The sequence below is a fragment of the Olea europaea genome, chromosome 11 (assembly GCF_002742605.1).
Source record: "Olea europaea var. sylvestris chromosome 11, O_europaea_v1, whole genome shotgun sequence".
Taxonomy (NCBI): Eukaryota; Viridiplantae; Streptophyta; class Magnoliopsida; order Lamiales; family Oleaceae; genus Olea; species Olea europaea.
Window position 1 is genome coordinate 2720957 of NC_036247.1, and position 14932 is coordinate 2735888.

Here is a 14932-nt window from a genome sequence, read left to right on the forward strand (position 1 = left end):
TTTTTTTTTTCCGACTTATTTGATATTCTAATTATAATTCCTTAAAACATGATCCCACCTTTCACTTTTAGGAGATGGGGATTCGTTCATGTCTAATGGATTAGCTTTGCATCTTCTGTGAATCTTCATGCAGGAAGCGAAAGAATTTTATGCTCTTGTTTATGAATATATATTGTTGAAATTGGTTTATTATAATTTGGTTCTGACCAATTTCGATCAATTATTTAAGTGGGACATGTTATTCAAAGATGGGGTTCTTTGATAAACTTAGGCCTGTTTTAATTTTATTTTTTAGAACAAAATTTGGTGTGCATTCCTAATTGAAATTCTTTTGGGTTTTTTGCTGTACTAATAACAGAAAACTGTGTTTACCATGGACAATATTGATGAGAAAATAAAGCAAAAAGCGGAGAAACTCGTTAACCTCCAAGGTACTTTACTCGTATATGGAATAAGTTGAACCTGACAATTAAAAGAGAAAAATAATTTAGTATGTTACCGTCGAATCCTTTTGAATAGTAAACATCAAACATATTGTATAAGTTGAAAAAGAAGAAGAAGTAATTGTTACAGAAACATTTTAATGATATTTATAAATTAGTTGTATTATTATCATTTTTAATACCATGCACTAGACATGCTCTACGAGTTAAAAAAAAAAAAAGGTTAATTAATTTGTTTGATTTTAATAAAACCTATATCTTGAATTCTGATAAATATTTTTTCTTCAATTTAAAGGGGTAACATCCATGACAATAGATTCAAATGCCAACAAAGTGATAGTAATCGGACACAGAGATCCAATTGTGGTGGCGCATAAATTGAACAAGCTTAGTCATACCAAAATAGTTACCATCGATCCTGCGTAAGATCCTAAGACGAAAAAGCAGACATGACAAGAAAGTATAAACGTTCTTTTTTTTAGAACAAAAATATTTTAAAGCTTTAACCTTCATTTAATGTCTATTTAATAATTTTTTATCTCTGCTTTATTATAGTTTATTGGGTTATTTCTACGCAACGCACAATTACAATTTATATTATGACTTGTATACACATTATTATATTACAATTACATTATATTTATATGATTTAAATGTGAGTTACAAGTGATCAGAGAATAAACACATTTAACAACATACTCCTATTTTTACAAATGAATTTTATCGTAACAATATAATGAACAAAGAAAATGATAATGGCACGATGAGTGACACAAGACTGCTTGTCGAATATGGAAAGCGAAGTCTTCTTTGACCCAAAATCAAAGTTGGCTATAATACCTGTCAATCACTATCGAGAGAAAAATTGATAAAACTTGTGCCTTTTTATTTTTAATCACACATTGCATAAGATTTATAAGTTACAACTTTTCAATTACATATTTTATTAATTGAAAGGATTATGTCATTTGTATTTGTTGATTTACATGTTAGTTGACACGGTCCTACCCGATCTCTCACATGTGAGAGGTTGGGGTCCACGCCCAAATGTGCAGGGCCGACCTCCCCATGTGAGAGGGGAGGTGGGCCCGTGTCAACCAACATGTAAACCTTCGTATACTCATAGCAAGATCCTAATCGAAAAGACTTGTGCCTTTTCAACTTCCATACATATTTTATGGAAATTTACAAAAGCCTCTCATTTTATTACACTTCGCATACCACATTTTGTAAATGTGAGCCTAAAATAGTAAATACTACATTTAAATAATGGTAAGAAAAAGACCCTTTACTGAATTTTGTTTTTTTTTTTTTTAAATTACAAGTATGCCTAAATAGCACAACAAACAAAAATCCAACAAATTACTTCTTGTATGTTACCTTATCTAGCATTAGGCATACCATTTTTTAATTATTGATGTTTCATTATACATTTTTTAAAAAGGTTATCTTCTTTTATGTGAGATATATAAAATTAAACTATGAAATAAAGAAAAAACAATTTTAATAATTTAAGATTGTATAGAAAAATATAGAAAGTGTTTTTTTTTTTTTTAAATTACAAGTATGCCTAAATAGCACAACAAACAAAAATCCAACAAATTACTTCTTGTATGTTACCTTATCTAGCATTAGGCATACCATTTTTTAATTATTGATGTTTCATTATACATTTTTTAAAAAGGTTATCTTCTTTTATGTGAGATATATAAAATTAAACTATGAAATAAAGAAAAAACAATTTTAATAATTTAAGATTGTATAGAAAAATATAGAAAGTGCTTCATTTGACTCTTTCAACATTGTTTGAACTAATAAAAGTTCCTAATTGCCGTCCTTATCGAATAAAATTTTAAAAAAATCAAGTAAAATAGTTTTTAATATTAGTTATTATTTTGCAGCTAATAATCTATTTCATATTCATTTTTACTATGAAGTTTTATAAATGAGAAGAGTTATATAAATTTTTTAATTAAAATATATAATTTTGTGTAAAAATAAAAATGAAAAAAATAATGTAAATGTTAAGAGAAAAGATTTAATTGAATGTTAATTCATTGATAGATAAAAAAGAGGAAAAAATTATTTCCGAATAAAAATTAAATTGTAATTAAACTTTTGGAGAACAAAGAAATAGCTAAAAAGACTAATACGTAAAAACTTTTGGTCACTATTAAATTTGCAACTATGAGTGTTTTAGTCTATTTAACTATTTAGCTCCTGTTTGGCAATCATTCTCTTTTATTTTTTTCCTCTCTCTTATTTTTAACCATACAATCTTTCATAAAATAATATTATATGCAAATAAAAAACTTTTCATTCTTTTTCAACCATAAATACTTCAAAAAAATACTATTCAAAATATTAAAAATTTGAAAAAATGGGGGCCAAACGGGGGCTTAATATTTAAAAAGACATATTTGTAACGTCTTTTCTTAACCCCCGTTTGGCCATCATTTTTTCAAATTAAAATAGATGGAATATTATTATTTTTTATTTAAAATAAGTGGTTGAAAAAGAAGGAAACTTTTTCAATTTATATGTAATATTATTTTATGAAAGAGTTAAAATAGAAGAGAAAAAAATGAAATTTAATTTAATGGGTGCCAAATGAAAGCTTAAACTGTGTAAGTTGTGGGGGTCCACTACCATTATTTTTCGTAAAAAAAATTGCTCTCCGTTACAATACTAAAATTTAGGGTAATTATATGGTTTAATCCATACGTACAGGGAAAAGTTTCACAGGTGCCTCACAGGCACCTCACTGTAGAGGCGGGATCCCCATGTGATTAAAAAAAAATTGCTAAGGCCCCACCTCAGTGTCTTAGTCTGGCAGGGACTTGATGTCCCTGTACTTGTAGAAGCGCCCTAATTATATCCCCCCCCCCCACACACACACCCCACATTTTATTGGGTAATTAGCAAAAAAGTCCATATCATTTGTACTCATTGCGAAAATGGTCCATATCGTTTTGAATATGCTATTTATACCCTTATTTCAAATCTTTCTTGAAGAATTGGTCATTTTCATCATATTCCGTCATATCCATCCTTTGAATATGTGTAATTTGATGTAAAAGGTCCCTATTGTTTACTGTAATTAAGCAAAATAATCTCTATCATTTCAATTTTGATATTTGGATATTCAGATCGACATTCTTTACTTAAACGGTCATTGAATCCATTTTTTCCATTATAACATTATGAAATGATTAAATTATCATCATATTTAAATAACCATATAGAAAATAGAAATAATATAAATAAATTGTATCTAAAGTTTCTAATTTTTTTTTAAAGTACAAATGAGTCCCAGGAAAACAATTGAAACATTCTAATAAACAAAAACATTTCATCTTCCCAATTAACCCACATACCCTACGCCCAACCCCTACACTCCACCACCACCACAAAATTAATTAAAGAGATAATTAAAAGTATAATAAAAGTAAAAATAGAAAAAGAATTATAAAAACAAAATGGTGTTTATTCCTCATCAAATATTTTTTTATACTTTTAATTCTCTTTTTAATTATTTTGGTGGTGAAGGATAGGCTTACAGGTAGGGGTAGGTGGGTTATTTGGGAATATAAAATATTTTTTTTATTAGAATGTTTTAAAAAAATTTATGTGAGATTTGTTTGTAATTTTTAAAAAATATTAGAAACTCTAGATACAATTTTTTTATATTATTTTTTTTTCTATTTGTTTATTTAAAGATGATGATAAATTAGTTATTTCATAATGTTATAATAGAAAAAATGGACGCAATGACCTTTTAAGCAAAGAAATTTTGATCTGAATATCCAAATGTTAAAATTGAAATGATAGGGACTATTTGCACAATTACAGCAAACAATAGGGACATTTTACATCAAGTTACACATATTTAACGGAAGGACTTAACAGAATATGACGGAAAGGACCAATTCCATAAGAAATATTTGAAATGAGGGTGTAAATAGCAGGTTCAAAACAATAGGGATCATTTTCACAATGAGTACAAACGATAGAGATATTTTTGCTAATTATCCCATTTTATTTCTAACTTCTAATAAAAAAGTGAATGGCATGCAACTGTGGAGACAACAGTAAACCAATCCCATTTTACTGTTCACACTATTTTCACTCCTTTTTTTATTGTGAATAAAAAAAATTTCTTTGCTTTGACTATGCCAATAATCATGCTAACCGTACTCCACGACCATACTCTTTATTTTCCTTTTTTTGATATTTTCATTCCTACTTTTTTTTCGTGAAATTTGTTCTTGTTGGACCACATATTCTCACTTCATCTTTAATTCTATTTTTTTCTTGGCTTTTAAGCTTGCTGTAGGTATGGGAAGACAACAACGTTGGATACCTACATGTACAGAGGTTGATTTTCTTCGATCCATATTTGATGGAGGAAATAAAAGTCCAAATAATGCAGAAATTATACATATAGTCTCCACCTTATCGTTACACAATCCTGTTATTTCTGAAAAAAAATGTTGGTGATTGGTTTAAGAATAGAGGAGCTTGCGAAAGAAAGAGAAAGCACACGTGCATTGTGAATCCTCAACTCAAAAATCTGATGCATGGTGTGCAACCTTGTTCTGCAGATCGACGTTTAAGGACCTTCAGCTTAACATGTTGTATTTAGTAGTGTTTATACTTCTTTGGTTGCTTGTATTTGTTTTGATTAGCTTTTGTCAAAAAAAAAAAAAAATTGAGGTGCCAAATGGCACATGAGTTCAGAACTCTCTGCAAGAGTTCAGCTTACTAATTTTTTTTTGGCAGTTTGAACAAGCTAATTTTGTAATTGTTTTTTATATAATAATTATGTTTAGTTTTTAGTTTGCTGTTTTAGTATGTTATTGTTATTGTCAGAGAAAATTTTTTTAAAGCTCCGCACTGTGCGGAGAGTGCGGAGGAAGAGTGATCTCTCCGCACAGTTTGTAGAGATGAATCCATCTTTGCGAACTGTTTGGAGATATTTTTTTTTGGCAGTGTTTTTTTATATAATATAGTTTTTCAAATGCTTTTTTGTTATAATTTCCTTTTTTTTCAAATTTCTTCTTTTTATGATACTAATCAACATTTTCAATCAAGGAATAAGGGGAATGAGTGTGAGTGCAGAAAAAATTGGTTAAGTAAATACTTATGTTTTGCCATCTTCTAATTCTCCTATTATAAAAACCTAGAAAAAAAGCAGAGGATTTTGTTGTAATGGAAATGTTTTTAGTATGATTTTTTTTATTTCTACATCTTTTTAAAAAAGTTATTAGTATAATTTTTTGTTCCTCCGTACTTCGCAGAGAGATATGTTTAGTTTTTAGTTTGCTGTAGAAATTTTTTTCGAAAACTCCTCACTATGCGGAGACTGCGCGAAGAGTGTGCGGAGAGTGCGGAGGAAGAGTGATCTCTCCGCACACTTAGAAGAGATGAATTCATCTCTGCGAACTATTCGAAGAATTTTTTTTAGCGGTCCTTTTTTATATAATATAGTTTTCTTTATATATTTCGTTATAATTTCTTTTTTTCTTTTTCTTTTAAAAAATTTCTTCCTTTCATGATGCTAATCAACATTTTGAATAAGGGGAATGAATGTGAATGTTGAATAAGGAAATACTTATATTTTGCACTACAAAAGTCTATTAAAAAAAGCAGAGGATTTTGTCGTTATGATGGAAATGTTTTTAGTATGATTTATTTACTTCTATATCTTTTTAAAAAAGTTGTTAGTGTTTGCCTCTGTATAGTTTTTAGTTTATCATCTTATTGTGCTTGTATTTGTTTTATTTGTTTATTGGCCGAAAACTCCTCCACACTCTACGAGTAATTCGTGGAGATCAATTATCTGTTCGAACTTTTTGGAGTTTTTTTTTTAAATATCTCTTGTTTGGTCTTTTTTATATATAATTATGTTTATGTTTAATTTATTTATATGGAATGCTTTTTTTTCCTTACAATTTCCTTTTTTTCGAATTTTTTCTTGTAGGTGATGCTAATCAACGTTTTAAATTAGGAGGAGAATCAGGCGACGTGAGCGTGAGTGTTAAATATGCAAAAAAAAAAAAAAAAAAATTGTAAAGGAGGTATTCCTGATGAGCCTTATGTTTTGCAATCTTCTAAAATTTGTGGTTATTTTGGTGCTACAAAATTCTATAGAGAAAGCAGAGGCTTTTGTTGTTGTGATGGAAAGGTCAAATTACAGTTATATGATATACCTCCTGAAATGTATGATTTATTTACTTCCACATCTGAAGATGTTGTAGCTTTTAGAAAGGTTAGTCCTAGTTATAACTGTTGGAAAAAATGGTTATGAAATGGGCCAACTTTGAGCCCAATTTTTTGTGGGACCCACCTTTTAATTAATACGAGACCTAGCATATTCACATTCTACTCCGCGAGATGATTAACGTGATATATTTATTTATCGAAAACCATTTAAAATTGAATGAAATATTAAGTGTTAAAGTAACTCACATAAACTAAGTATTATGGAAGAATTTGATTTTCCTAACACTTATCCCACATAGGAGTGTTAGGAAACTTTGGTGTGGTTTATAAGGTGCAAGTTTGGAATTGGGTTTGGGCCCCAAGGGGTACCAATAGTTTTTGGAAGGGAGAAGACCTATATCCTATTGGGTTCGGTCATAAACCCACACGCGTGTGCCGCCGCTGCCGTCCGACCGGCCGGCCGACTCGTCTCGGCTCGGCACGGCATGAGCACGAGCACGTGCTCGTGTCTGTGTCTGAGTCTGAGTCCGATCTGGTGCAGGTGCGGGTGGACCTTTGCACTATATTAACTTTTTGGACAAAATTTATTTAAAATTTTGGGCCAAATTGTAAATAATCAAATTCTTGGGTACATTATGAAATTTAAATTTTGGCTTATTCCGGGTGTTTTATTTTCTTTTAACAATTGCCTGTTTACCGACCAAACAGTCGACTGTTAGCCGACTTAACAGACGCGACTTTTAAAAACAGCATGTCTGTTCGGGTTTTGAGGTTTGTCTGAAAGGTGATGATTGTTCGAATGGCCACGAACAAGTCTATAAATAGCCAGCCTCTCTACCAGAAAATTCACACCATTTTCATTACAAACTTTCTGTGCTTTGAATCTCATTCCCTTCTCTCTCGTTCTGATATTGTCTCGAAGTAAAACACACTTCGTTGAGTTCGTTGGAACTCCTGCAGATTGCAGTGCTACTTCCGTAGGAGACAAAAATTCGTTCTATCCTGGGACACGATTGCTGGACGCCTTTAGCACCATTGAAGGCAGCAAATTCATTTTAAGGAAACATCGTGAAGTCGGCGGGCTCGAATTACTTTTTACATCCTGTTGATCAATTCTTTACATTCAGGTGATTCTGTCGGATTGGTTTCAAAGGAGTAACGTCAAACTCTAGAAACAACAATCTTAAAACAAATTTGTATTATTATTTTGTTTCTGTTTCTACTCCTTCTTACCTTTGATCTTCTGATTGTGTTTCAAAAATGGCAACTTCTGGTACCACACTCCCGAATACGACCGGAGAAAAACTAGAAAAGTTTAATGGTTCAGATTTCAAGCGTTGGCAACAAAAAATACTTTTTTATCTGACAACGTTAAATCTGGCTAAATTTCTCAAAGAAGACGCGCCTTCATATACCGAGCAAGACAGTGATGCTGACAAATTGGCTGCGGTTGATGCATGGAAGCATTCTGATTTCTTGTGCAGAAATTATGTACTTAATGGACTGGATAACACATTATATAATGTGTACTGCAATGCTAAGTCTGCAAAAGAACTGTAGGAATCTTTGGACACAAAGTACAAAATCGAAGATGCCGGCATGAAGAAATTCATTGTCGATCGTTTTTTGGACTATAAAATGGTTGACAACAAGACTGTCATATCCCAAGTTCAAGAACTTCAAATCATACTTAGCGACATCCATGCCGAAGGAATGAAACTAAGTGAATCATTCCAAGTCACTGCACTGATTGAGAAATTATCACCTTCATGGAAGGATTTCAAGAATTACCTAAAGTACAAGCGGAAGGAAATGAAACTTGAAGATATCATTGTCCGATTGAGAATAGAAAAAGACAATCGCAAAACTGAAAAAAGGAATGGTGCATCTCATTCGATGGAATCAAAAGCCAACATCGTAGAAGAAGGCTTCAAGACTAGCAAAAAGAGGAAGCACAATGGGGAAGGACAAATTGGTTCTTCAAAAACTACTAAAAAGTTCAAAGGAAACTGTTACAATTGTGGCAAGGTAGGACATCGATCCAAGGATTGTCGAAAGCCAAAGAATGTGAAGGGAAAAACTCACCAGGCCAATGTAACAGAATATGAGAACCTCACCGATCAGGTGCAAGACATGAATCTTTCTGCGGTCGTCTCTGAATGCAACTTAATTGGAAACACTAAGGAGTGGTGGGTGGATACTGGAGCTACTCGTCACATATGCTCAAACCGCGGAATGTTCTCTACCTACAAAGCAATGGATCATGATGAACATCTCTACATGGGAAACTCGTCATCTTCCAAGGTAGAAGGACATGGGAAGATAGTGCTGAAAATAACAAGTGGAAAAGAGCTCACTCTGAATGACGTTTTTCATGTGCCCGATATTAGGAAAAACTTGGTATTTGGTTCTCTACTAAGTAAGAACGGGTTTAAGCTAGTATTTGTCTCGGACAAATTTATACTCTCAAAGAATGAAATGTTTGTAGGAAAGGGCTACCTGAATGAGGGGCTCTTTAAGTTGAATGTAATGACTGTTGTACCTCCAATTATGAATAAGAATACATCTTCTTTTTACTTGCTTGAGTCATTTAACATTTGGCATGAACAATTAGGACATACAAATTATAACACTTTGCATAGACTAATCAAATTAGATTTATTACCAAAGTGTTATTCAAATCCTAATCACAAATGCGATATATGTGTAGAAGCCAAAATGTCACGTCTACCCTTTCGTTCTGTTGAAAGAAGTACCGAACCCCTAGATTTAATTCATGCCGACTTATGTGATTTAAAATTTGTTCAAACTAGGGGAGGTAATAAGTACTTTATCACTTTTATCGATGATTGTACTCGATATTCCTATGTGTATTTGCTCAAAAGCAAAGACGAAGCAATTGAAGTGTTTAAACACTACAAGTTAGAAGTCAAAAATCAACTTAGCAAAAAGATTAAGGCCATAAGAAGTGATAGAGGTGGTGAATATGATTCAACATTTGAGAAATTTTGTTCGGAACACGGAATTATTCATCAAACTACCACGCCTTATTCTCCTCAATCTAATGGTATTGTTGAACGCAAGAATCGAACATTGAAGGAGATGAAGAATGTTATGTTAATAAGTTCTGGATTAGCGCAGAATTTGTGGGGGGAAACCTTGCTTTCTGCCAACTATATTCTTAACAAACTATCACATCGAAAAACGCAAAAGATACCTTATGAAGTATGGAAAGGTCACAAACCTAATTATAAATACTTGAAGGTATGGGAATGTTTGGCTAAGGTAGTAATTCCTAAACCTAAAAGGGTTAAGATAGGACCTAAAACCATTGATTGTGTATTCATTGGTTATGCCACCATAGTAATGCGTACAGATTTATGGTATATAAGTCTGAAATACCTGATATGCATGTTACTACAATTATTGAATCAAGGGATGTTATATTTTTCAAAAATATTTTTCCTTATAACATGCAAGGTGAATCAAAATTACAAAAGAGATCTCGTGAAAACGAAGAGACTATAGGTCAAGAATCTATAAATGAACAATCTAGATGAAATAAGAGGGCTAGGACGTCAACCTCCTTTGAGCCTAATTTTCTAACATATTTGTTAGAAAATGAACCTCAAAGTTTTAAAGAGGCAATGTCATCAACCGAAGCTTCATATTGGAAAGAAGATGTTCATAGTGAAATTGAATCCATACTACAAATCATACTTGAGAATTAGTAGACCTCCCTCTCGGTAATAAGCCTTTGGGATGTAAATGAGTTTTCAAAAGAAAAATGAAGGCAGATGGATCAATTAACAAATATAAAGCAAGACTTGTCGCTAAAGGCTACAAGCAAAAAGAAAGTCTTGATTATTTCAATACCTATTCTCCTGTGACAAGAATCACATCCATACGTATGCTTATTACAATAGCGGCATTGAATGGTTTGGATATTTGAATGGGGAATTAGGTGAAGAAATTTATATGGAGCAACCTGAAGGATTTGTGGCCTCAGGACAAGAAAAGAAAGTGTGTCGACTTGTTAAATCACTATATGGATTAAAGCAAGCTCCTAAGAAATGACATGAAAAATTTGACATGGTTATAACGTCAAATGGTTTCAAAATTAACGAGTGTGACAAATGTGTTTATGTCAGGAACACTCCAAATGGATATGTCATGGTATGTTTATATGTAGATGACATGTTGATTATGTGTAACAATGATACTATAATTCAAACTACAAAAATGATGTTAACAAGTAAATTTGAAATGAAGGATTTAGGTGTGGCCGATGTTATATTAGGAATTAAAATTTCTAGAACATCTGATGGTCTCATATTGTCTCAATCACACTACATTGAGAAGATTCTTGATAAATTCAAGAAATATAATATTATTCCTATGAAAACACCTATGGATGTTAGTATGCATCTTGTTTCCCATACTAGTGATAGTAAGTCTCAATTGGAATACTCTCGTATTATTGGTAGTTTAATATATGTCATGAATTGCACTCGACCTGATATTGCCTATTCAATTAGTAGGCTAAATCGATATACAAGTAATCCAAGCACTGATCATTGGAAGGCTATTGGTAGAGTTTTAGGGTATTTAAAACATACCCAAAATTTTGGATTGCACTATTCGAGATATCCAGCAGTACTTGAAGGATACTGTGATGCAAATTGGATATCAGATATTAAAGACTCCAAATCAACAAGTGGATATGTCTTTACATTTGAAAGTGCTACAATATCATGGAAATCTTCAAAACAGACATGTATAGCTAGATCAATAATGGAATATGAATTCATTGCATTAGACAAAGCCGGAGAAGAAGCCAAATGGTTACAAAACTTTCTAGAAGATATTCCATGTTGGACAAAACCTATGCCTGCTATATGTATCCATTGCGATAGTCAATCAGCAATTGGTAGGACATAAAATGCAATGTACAATGGTAAATCTCGACATATACGTCGTAGACACAATACTGTTAGACAATTGCTCTCTACAGGCATTATCTCTATAGAGTATGTGAAATCAAAAGAGAATATTGCGGATCCGCTAACTAAAAGTTTAACAAAAGCGCAAGTCAAAAGTTCATCGAAGGGGATGGGATTAAAACTAATAAAATAATCAAAAGTTTTCATGGTGGCAACCCAACCTAGTTGACTGGAGATCCCAATATCTAGGTTCAATGGGACAACCGAACTGTGAAAAACTTAGTATGCACTGGGAAGATTTTACTTCTACCCATTCCTATGATAAGCTAGTGCCCAGCTGCTGCGAAATAGGTTAAGATATGCTTTTAATGATTTCTATATCTTAATTCGTTCAAGTGGAGTATAGCAGAATACTCTTTATGGAAATCACCTATGTGAGTGAGAAGGGGCCGCTTCTAAGAGAATTAGGTGAAGATGAATTCTCTAAAAACCACTCATGAACTAGGAGGAGTCCAAGACCAAAATGGATACAAACGTGAGAACCAACTATGTTCGAAGAAAATTGTGTGACTTCTATTGTTTAGGTTTCCATGAACGGCTGACTGTTCAAAGCAACTTTCTACTGATTGGCTAAGGAAATCCGATAGATTTTACTAGGGAAAGTTCAAAGTCATTGACTACTTATCCTGATGCAGTCTTCTTCAATTTTTTCTTTGAAAAAACATATCAGATGTTATCGTTTGGAATAAAGCCAACATATTTCATTCATGTAGGGGATTGTTGGAAAAAAATGGTTATGAAATGGGTCAACTTTGAGCCCAAATTTCAGTGGGACCCACCTTTTAATTAATACGAGACCTAGCATATTCACGTTCTACTCCTCGAGATGATTAACGTGATATATTTATTTATCGAAAATCATTTAAAATTGAATGAAATATTAAGTGTTAAAGTAACCCACATAAACTAAGTATTATGGAAGAATTTGATTTTTCAAACACTTATCCCACATACAAAAGTTAGGAAACTTTGGTGTGGTTTATAAGGTGCAAATTTGGAATTAGGTTTGGGCCCCAAGGAGTACCAATAGTCTTTGGAAGGGGAAGACCTATATCCTATTGGGTTCGATCATAAACCCACACGCGCACGCTGCTATCGCAGTCCGTCCGATTGGCCGGTCGGCTCGACATGGCATGAGCACGAGCACGTGCTCGTGTCCGAGTCTGGTCCGGTCCGGTACGGGTGCGGGTGCGGGTGCCGGTGGACCTTTGCACTATATTAACTTTTTGGACAAAATTTATTTAAAATTTTGGGCCAAATTGTAAATAATCAAATTCTTGGGTATATTATGAAATTTAAATTTTGGCTTATTCCGGTTGTTTTATTTTCTTTTAATAGTCGCTTGTTTACCAACCAAACAGTCGACTATTAGCCGATTGTTAACCGACTTAACAGACGCGACTTTTAAAAACAGCATGTCTATTCGGATTTTGAGGTTTGTCTGAAAAGTGATGACTGTTCGAATGACCACGAACAAATTTATAAATAGCCAGCCTCTCTACCAGAATATTCACACCATTTTCATTGCAAACTTTCTGTGCTTTGAATCTCATTCCCTTCTCTCTCGTTCTAATACTGTCTCGAAGTAAAACACAGTTCGTTGAGTTCGTTGGAACTCCTGCAGATTGCAGTGCTGCTTTCGTAGGAGATGAAAATTCGTTCTATCCTGAAAAACGATTGCTGGACGTCTTTAGCACCATTGAAGGCGGTAAATTCGTTTTAAGGAAATATCGTGAAGTCGATGGGCTCGAATTACTTTTTACATCATGTTGATCAATTCTTTACATTCAGGTGATTTTGTCGGATTGGTTTTAAAGGAGTAACGTCAAACTCTAGAAACAGCAATAACAATCATTTTGCGTTTACTTCATTTGGTGTTAAGTATGACAAAGAATTGTGTAATGATAATAAAGGTATATATACTTTTAGAGTTCGAGGACAAGGACAAGTATACCATTTCATAAACTCGCTTGTGCCAAAGAATGAGAATCCAACTTATTTACAGTTATACTTCTATGATACTGAAAATGAAATTTGTAATAGACTGAATACTTCTGATAAGTTTTGTGAGTTTACTTTAAGAAAGTTGATAGATGTTCTGAACAAAAATCCCTATTCAAAGTTTTTCTAATCATTAAGTGAAGTTAGTGATTTAGAATCATGTTTTATTTTACTAAAGCCTAATCCTGCTGTTGATCAAACAGTACATAACTTGCCAACATCAGAAGAAGTGGCTGTAGTTTGGGTTGACGATGACCCATCTACAAATACTAGAGGTCGGGATTTTTTAATTTATGGGCATTCAGGTAATGCATATAAAGTTCAATACTATTATGGTTGTTATGATCCTCGCCAATATCCACTATTTTTTCCGTATGGAGAATCTGGATGGCATGAAGGTATTGAAAAGGTGAATGTAAGTGTTTCACAAGCTCGGGTTTGTCAGAATTTAATAGAAGTTAATTATGTCCATTCTGCAGATCAATTATGGTTGTTATGATCCTCGCCAATATCCACTATTTTTTCCGTATGGAGAATCTGGATGGCATGAAGGTATTGAAAAGGTGAATGTAAGTGTTTCACAAGCTCGGGTTTGTCAGAATTTAATAGAAGTTAATTATGTCCATTCTGCAGATCAATTATTGGAAGTAGAAGACTATGGTAAACGATTTTAGTAATTTCTATTTTTTAAACTATTTTATTTATGTTATTAATTGCATTTCGTGACTAAAGTTTTTGTTGATATATTTTTTTCCTTCTTGCTGTTTTGAAGGTAAAGAAAAAACGAATAACTATATCATATTGAGAATATTATTATTACAAGCTTCAAATCAGGTGTGTAAATAACTGTATTATTTTACATGTTGACGGGTTTTTACAGCAATATGTTGTGGATATGTACGTGAAAATTGAAACAGCAAGATTAGACTACTTTCGTAATAACAAAAAGGTTACAAGAGCTGAACTATGTCAAGGAATTGTGGATAGTGTACAAAATGATGAGAATAGAGGTTATAAAATTGGTAAATCATTAGTGTTGCCTTCTGGTTTTATTGGAGGTCCTAGGAACATGACTAAAAGATATATGGATGCAACGTCTTTAGTTCAGAGATATGGCAAACCAGATGTGTTTTTGACAATGACATGTAATCCAAATTGGCCTGAAATAAAATGTAAATTGAAATATAGTGATGAAATATAGAATAGGTCAGATTTATTAGTACGAATATTTCGTGCCAAGTTTGAGAAACTGAAGACAGA